This window comes from Sorghum bicolor, chromosome 1, assembly GCF_000003195.3.
Source record: "Sorghum bicolor cultivar BTx623 chromosome 1, Sorghum_bicolor_NCBIv3, whole genome shotgun sequence".
Lineage (NCBI taxonomy): Eukaryota > Viridiplantae > Streptophyta > Magnoliopsida > Poales > Poaceae > Sorghum > Sorghum bicolor.
Window position 1 is genome coordinate 17,517,230 of NC_012870.2, and position 6,952 is coordinate 17,524,181.

Consider the following 6,952-nt stretch of genomic DNA (forward strand, 5'->3'; position numbering starts at 1 on the left):
GATAAAACACAGAGGGTGTACCTTAATCTCTAAATGAGCTGAATGACTGTTTAGACGAGTTGTGCTTAATGTGGTATTGCACAAACGAGAACACATTAGTTATTATGTGCACATATTGTGAGTGATGAGTTGTTATTAGGCCAGTCTTAATGCATGTTTCATGAGAGTGTCATGCACATTAAATATGGTGCCACATAAGCAAAATTGCTGACTTGGCAGGATCATTAAATGAAGAAGTTTCATAAGATGAGAGAGGAGTTTCATCCCTATGAAACTCTTGTGGCTCGGTTACCTAGTTTATAGTCTTGGTAACTGTGTTATGAAACAATGCATTGAGACTGACCTTAAGGGGATGATCAGAGCATTAGTTTTTTTAGAATCATCATAGCATTAGTTAAATGTGTGTAGAGTGGGGATGGGGGTGTGTGGGGGGGGGAGGTGAGGGGGCTAACTGAAACGTGAGTTAGTGTGTGTGCAGATTCATCTTCTGCTTGCTTGGTCCTCATTCCCCATGTTATGAAGCCAACAAGCTTATATTGAAAATGAATGACAAGTTAGCATAACTTTAACACGAGTTTTTGAATGTCTATCGTCGACAATAAGGCTATATAATTTAAGTATCACAACTGTCCTACATTGGTAAATCAAGATATTCTTAAGGACACTCATAATGCAAGACTCTATCACAGAGTCCAAGACACTTAATTACATATTATTTATGGTATTTTGCTGATGTGGCAGCAGATTTATTAAAGAAAGAGGTAGAAAAAATAAGACTCCAAGTCTTATTTAGACTTCAAGTCCACATTGTTCGAGGTAATAAATAACTTTAGACTCTATGATAGAGTCTGCATTGTGAGTGCTCTAAGGACCACCTAAACATCGCTAATCGTGACTAACCAAGGTCTGTTTACGGGGCACTGAAGAAGGCAAAGCAGATATTTATTCGCCCAAGTTACAGTACTTATGTTATCCCCAGTCATATAATCAAAACATAGCGAAAAGAAGCACTACAACTACAAGGCGGTTGAATGATCAGTGGATCAGTTTTGGAGATTTTTTCCCCATCTGGAATCGTGTTCTCTGTTTGCATCGCCGAATGCAAAGTTTTTTTTTTTAAAAAAAAGCTTGCCTTTGAACTGTCGGTGGCCTTGGGTTGCGACTCTGGCGCCTGATCTCTCCCAAACTCCTTCCCTTCCCTAATCTCTATTGCTTAAAGGAAAAAGTTTACATAACCCCCAAACTATCTAAGGTGGAATACTTTATCCCCAAATTATAAAACCGGATATTCTACTCCTGAACTTTCAAAACCGGTCAAATAACCCCTCGAGTGGTTTTGTCTTTTTCTTTTTTATTTATTTCCGCTGAATCTTTGAAAAATCATAATAAATCACAGAAAAATCATAAAATAAAAAATTCAATTTTGTTGGACTTCTGATGAGTAGATCTACGCAATGAATATATAATATGGTATACTTTAGTATAAAGTTTTGGTTGTAGATTTAAATCTATGTTTTTCTATAATTAAAAAGAATAATTCATATATGTAGTTCCAATGGTTCAATTGTGGTAAATTTTTTATGGTGGACTCATTATTGTATGCTTGAACTATGGTAAAAGTTTCGTATCCATTGGATCAAGTAAAATTTAGTTATAGATTTATTTAGCTTTATTCTTGTTAAATCTATGCTTTATCTATAACTAAGTTATTTGTGATCCAATGAGTATGAAATTTTTACAATAATGAGCCTACCATAAAAATTTTACCACAATTGGACCATAGGAACTACATATATGAATTATTCTAATTAATTAAAGAAAAACATAGATTTAAAGCTACAGAAAAACTTTGTACTAAAGTATATCATATTATATATTCACTATGTAAATCTACTCATCAGGAGTCCAACAAAATTGAATTTTTTATTTTATGTTTTTTCTTGTGATTTATTATGATTTTTCACAGATTCATCAGAAATAAATAAAAAAGAAAAAGACAAAACCACCCTCTAAAACCACTCGAAGGGGTTATTTGACCGGTTTTGAAAGTTCAGAAGGTAGAATATCCGGTTTTATAGCTTGGGAGTGAAGTATTCCACTTTAAATAGTTTGGGTTATGTAGACTTTTTCCATTGCTTAAATCCTCCTCCGCCTGCGTCTGCGTCAGCAGTGCTGCCACCACGTGCAAACCTACATCTACGAAATCGAGACCAGATTGTCCACTACACCGACTTGTTTAGTTCCCATTAAAAAGAAGTTTTCATCTATCACATTAAATGTTTCGACACATGCATAAAATATTAAATATAGGTAAAAACTAAACTAATTATATAGTTTAGTTGGAAATTATGATATGAATCTTTTAAGCCTAGTTAGTTTATAATTAGCCTTAAGTGCTACAGTAACCTACATGTGCTAATGATAAATTAATTAGGCTTAATAAATTCGTCTCTACATGTGCTAATAATAAATTAATTAGGCTTAATAAATTCGTCTCTCATCAAAACAAAAAAAACACAAGACTAGAGAGAAGGCGGCAGAGAGGCTGGACTCCGATCCGGGAGGGGGGGACCAACCAGGTGAAATTTTTGTATTTTTGTCCTTTTTTTAGAACTTTTTCTACAAATAGACCCCTCGCGAAACATTTTCTAAGAATAGACAATTTTTCGGCGTGTTAGGACATGACGCCGAAGCCAGGCACTTAGGCGCACTGTCAGTTGACGCCGAACTTGTGCCGCGTCAGCGACGACTCTGGTCGCCATGCAGCATGGCCCATACATGTCGGCGATAAGTGCAGCGACGCTGAGCCACACATTTCGGCGCTTAGTAATTTGACGCCGAGGTTTTGGTAATTTTGGGTCACGGCCCACGGACTAGCACGGCCCACGAGCTCGGCGCTGAATCCATTAGCGCCTAGTCCAATAGATCGGCGCTGGTCGACTCAACGCCGAGCTATGGCCCCCCTAAATACCAGCCCCGGCTCCCTTCTTCCTCCTTCATCCATTATTTCATCAGGTTTCTCTCTCTCTCCCTTCGCCCACGAACCCTAAATCCTAAATGCAGCTGTAGGGAGGCCAGATCGAGGGCTAGGACGATTTGCCAAGGTGCTCCCCCTTCCCCTCTTTCATTCTATCCGTTTGGATTTGGTTGCATGTGTTGTTTGTTCATGGAACTTGTCATTGATGGTTTTCTTGATGCCATGTTTGGAATGTTTGTATGAAATGATTATGACCCAAATGTATGTTTGTTGTGGATATTAATAGTGTTTCGTTTAGCGATTTCGTTATGTATTCGTGGATTAGGGTTCACGTAGTGGACGTCCTAAGAACTGGCTCACCCGATTATCCCATCCTTCTGACTCCGTGTCTCCTGTCACTGGGATGCCTCGGATTCTTACTCCAAGGATCATTTGTACATCTTCAAGAGAGACCGTCATCTCTCTACACGGTAGGTGAAAGGTATGTGTCTCTGGCCGCCAACGGTCTATCATCGCTGTTAGGGCCGCCGGGTTGAATGGTGGTGTCCCACGACGACATACTCGAGCGACGGTAGCAAGGTTCGCCCGCTTCAGCAGGGGCATGTACCGGTCGTCATAAATCATTGTTGTCGCGGCCTCATGTGTCATTGGCCTTAGTACGTTCAGTTTCTGCAAAATCAAAAGGAAGACATAGTTAAACATGATTTAAATATGAAAATCATGATACAATCTCACGTACATGTTGCTTTATGTGTCCTGTAAGATTACCTCGCCATTCTCGATTTTCCTAGCCCGATGATGCTCATCGAACCTTGGATCAAGTAGGGTGTACCGATCCATCCTGCAAGTTTTTAAAATTACATAGAATTAGTAAGCATCAATTAAACAAAACATATGATAGAATCACAAGTTTGTAAAATTACAAAGAACTATTACGCTACAAATTATTAATAGTTACATACTATTACGCTACCTGTTGTCTAAGTAATTCAGGACATCTTCGCCTATTGTGCCCGGGCTTATGGCATTTGGAGCAACGGCTTTTCTGGGTGTCCTCTATAAAATGTGTGCCAACCTTACTCATGGTTGATCTACCTTTCATTGCGCGGTCCATGTCCATCCTAAACCGCTTGCGCCGCCGAGGTTCTCTACTCTTCCACAGTAAACCAAGATCAGCCACATACTTCGGGCCATCATAAGCAGGCCATTGGCTCTCGTCTAGAAAGGGCTCAAATTGAGGATTCCAAGTGCTAAGAAGATTTCTCAAAGAGAACTCCACAGCCATACGGGGAGGGATCTCAGCGTCAACACGTCTAAGACGACAAGCTGTAATCATGCGGGAGCAAGGCCTATGGTATATGGTCTGTTTCTCACAAGAACATTTGTTCTCATTGATTATTACTTTATGTTTTCTAGCACCACGGTCCTCACCACCGATGTTAGTTCCACCACACTCTAGAATCTCATATCCATGATTGATCGGATCGAAACAGGTACCCTTCTATCGCATGGACTTCCTTTTTGAGAAAGATAGTTCTTGAGATACTAAAAGTGGCCAAGGTTTCCCTGCTGTCCATAGAGATCGTACATGCTTCTTCCTCGCAACAAACCAAGAATTCAACTTATAGAAGGTGAATGAGGCAATAGCAGTCACAGACAGACCACGACAACCTCTCAGAAGGCTATTAAACATCTCTGCCATGTTACTAGTCATGAAGCCCCATCTCCAACCTCCGGTGTCATACGCAAGTGTTGATTGCTTCGGCCCAAAAAGAATGACTCACATTGTATTCACTCAACATTGATCTTGCCATGTCAATCAAGGTTCTATTCTTCCTCTCAACAAGACCATTTGATTGTGGAGTGTACTTGGCCGAGAATTGATGCCTAATACCAAATTCATCACAAAGCTCATCAACTCTTGTATTCTTGAATTCACTTCCATTGTCACTTCTCACTTTCTTGATGGTTGTTTCAAACTCATTGTGTATCCTCTTGACAAATGATTTGAAGGTTGCAAAAGCATCACTCTTGTCACTAAGAAAGAATATCCATGTATATCTTGTGAAATCATCCACTATCACAAATTCGTATTTGTTTCCACCAATGCTTGTGTATGTGGTTGGTCCAAATAAGTCCATGTGCAACAACTCAAATGCCTTGCATGTACTCATGATGCTCTTCTTTGGATGAGTGTTGCCAACTTGTTTTCCGGCTTGACATGCACTACAAAGCTTATCTTTCTCAAAAGTGACATCTTTCAAGCCTCTAACAAGATCATGCTTGACTAACTTGTTTAATTGTTTCATTCCAACATGACCAAGCCTTCTATGCCATAACCAACCCATGCTAGATTTAGTGAGCAAGCATGTTGATAATTGAGCTTCACTAGCATTGAAATCAACCAAGTATAGATTCTCATATCTAAAGCCTTTGAATATCAAGTTAGAGCCATCTACACTTATGATCTCTACATCATCAACTCCAAATATGCATTTGAAACCAAGATCACAAAGTTGAGCTACGGATAGCAAGTTGAAATTCAAGCTCTCTACTAGTAGCACATTGGAAATGCTCAAGTCATTGGATATAGCAATTTTACCAAGCCCCTTGACCTTGCCTTTGCCATTGTCACCAAATGTGATACTATCAACACCATTGTCATCATTTGGATTGATTGAATTGAACATTCTTGAATCACCGGTCATGTGTTGTGTGCACCCACTATCAAGCACCCAATGCCTTCCTCCGGCTTTATAGTTTACCTACAAAACAAATCAATGTTTCTTAGGTACCCATACTTGTTTGGGTCCTTGGAGGTTAGTGACTAAGCTTTTTGGTACCCAAATGGCCTTCTTGTTTGGACCCACAATTGGTGTACCAACAAACTTAGCATGCACACCCTTCTCACCCTTGGTAAGTACATAACAAGAATCAAATGGAATGTAAGATATATTAACACTTTTCTTGTTCTTGTTCATTTTATTGCAATTAAGCTCTAAGTGCCCAACTTGCTTGCATTTGTTGCAATACCGACCATTGCTCTTCACAAAGCTAGGCTTGTGAGTTGCAAAGGCTTTCTTGCCCTTCTTGGGGGTATAGCCTAATCCCTCTTTGTTGAGAGAAAACCTTTGGCTACCCAAGCACTTTAGCAAGCGGGCCTCACCGCCATAGGCCTTGCCTAGGGCATGAGTAAGCTCATCCACCTCTCTCTTGAGAGTCTCATTCTCAACCTTTAGTGAGGTGTCACAAGTGACACTATCACTAGAAGTAGAGGTAGAGTTAGTGGTGATGGATGAAGACCTACAAGAAGAGTTAGTGGCAACAACAATAGGTGGGTTGGGTGATTCCTTAATTAAGTCACATGTTGTGCCCACATCACATGATATAACAACCTTTTCCTTGTTCTCTTCTAATAACAAGGAGTGAGCTTTTTCAAGCTTGGTGTGAGCTTTGCCAAGCTTTTCATGGGCTTCCACTAGCCTCTCATGATTAGCATTGAGCTCATCAAAGGATTGCTCAAGAGATTTTAACTTCTTGGCCAATTCTTTGCACTTCTTGTTTTTAGATTGAATGAGAGAATCGGCTTGTTCTAACATGTCCATGAGTTGTTCATTAGTGAATTCATTTTCATCATCACTATCACTATCATGTTCACGTTCACTTTCACTTTCACTCTCATCATATTGTACCTTGTGGCCCTTGGCCATGAAGCATGAAGGAGTGTCGAAGAGTGATGGCTTGTTGATAGCAATGCTTGCAAGCGCCTTCTTCTTGGATGCCTTGTCATCATCACTAGAATCATCATCCGAAGAAGCATCACTATCCCATGTCACAACATAGGATCCACCCTTCTTCTTCTTCTTCTTGAAGACCATCTTCTTCTCTTTCTTTTCTTTCTTCTCCTTCTTGTTCTTCTTGTCATGCTCATCATTGTCACTATTGTAAGGACAATCCGCCACAATATGATCGGGG